The sequence below is a fragment of the Pristiophorus japonicus genome, chromosome 14 (assembly GCF_044704955.1).
Source record: "Pristiophorus japonicus isolate sPriJap1 chromosome 14, sPriJap1.hap1, whole genome shotgun sequence".
Lineage (NCBI taxonomy): Eukaryota > Metazoa > Chordata > Chondrichthyes > Pristiophoridae > Pristiophorus > Pristiophorus japonicus.
Genome location: NC_091990.1, coordinates 82,002,065 through 82,003,369, shown reverse-complemented (window position 1 = coordinate 82,003,369; position 1,305 = coordinate 82,002,065). Strand labels below are relative to the sequence as shown.

The 1,305-nt window shown below is 55.4% G+C and overlaps 1 non-coding gene across 1 annotated transcript; it reads left to right on the top strand.

Moving 5' to 3' along the window:
• The first annotated feature begins 739 nt into the window (after nucleotides 1-739).
• On the top strand, nucleotides 740-887 carry LOC139280457 (5.8S ribosomal RNA). The gene has a single exon (XR_011596707.1). It is a non-coding gene; the product is annotated as a 5.8S ribosomal RNA (ribosomal RNA).
• The last annotated feature ends 418 nt before the right edge of the window (nucleotides 888-1,305 follow it).

Below are 1,305 nucleotides of genomic sequence, written 5' to 3'. Positions count from 1 at the left end.
TCCCACTGTTTTCCCCCATTGCTCGTCAGGACCAGCAATGGACTTGCCACCGTCTTGCAATATTACACCGCAATTGAATTTAAGGGAGCTTCTGTGGGCTCAGGTGTTGCCTGGCGACTCGTTGTCGGGACCTCGGCGAACGGCCACTGTGAGCTCCGCAGGGATTGAACCAGTGATGCAGGCCCGGCTTTCTTTCCCCAGGTGGTGACACTTTCGTCGCTCTAGTCACTCTCCTTTTACTTGTAAAGGGTACCTAGATGCTCCCCCTCCGCCTCCCATGAGCTAGTGCTGTTGGGCGGCGGTGCTTTAAAGACTCGAGTGTCTGTTTGTCGGTTGCCAGCTTGCAAGTCAACGTCTGAGAGAATGTACCTGCCCCCCCCAAGGATGTCTACACCTCACAGCGGGCATAGGTGCGTACTGCATCGGTTTGTACCCCACTCAGTTCGTGTTTGCGCGCTTCTTCAGCTTCTTCTTGTCCTCCCGGCAACGTTGGCAGCAGAGACCCTGCCTCTGTTGACCATGGCGCGTGTCGGCTGGTGGGCTCAGGTGTTGAACTGACGCACGTCACCTCGCAAGCGCCCTGACTATTTAGTCTTGGTGAAACCCTTGTTATTTGATGATCGCCTGATTTACACCTCCGGGCCGTTGCAGGCTGGGACTTCAACCCCCTCGTAGAAGGCAAGAGAAGCGTTGGGTGGTTCCTCTGAGGACAACACCAAGCCAAAAAAACAAAAGGTACAACTCTTAGCGGTGGATTACTCGGCTCGTGCGTCGATGAAGAATGCAGCTAGCTGCGAGAATTCATGTGAATTGCAGGACACATTGATCATCGACACTTTAACGCACTTTGCGGGGTTCCTCCCGAGGCTATGCCTGTCTGAGGGTCACTTGTTGATCAATCGCACTCGCCTTGCCGTCGAGTGAGGTGGGAGCGCGGCTGGCGTGTCGCAGAGGCCTGGTCCTCTTTGTCCACCTAAGTGCAGACCTGGAGTTTCTCCGCCTTGGAGAGTTTGACCCTTGTCCTTTGGTGGTGGGCATGTCTGTCCCAGCATCGCCTCCGAGCGCGTTGGGCACGGTCAGGGCCAGTCTTTCCAGTACGACTGTCGTTGGGTTGCAAAAACGATTGACTGCGTTGGTGTTGGGACTGGTGCACCTCGCCAAGACATCCTCCCCTGGGTAGGGTTGGCTCTCTGGAATTGGGGCTGAACACAGAGGAAGCAAAATGGCTAGTGGTGTTTGGCAGGGAGAGGGAGAGTTTGGTCGTCTTTGGCTGCAGTCTAGTGGTTTGGACCGAGGATAGTTTGT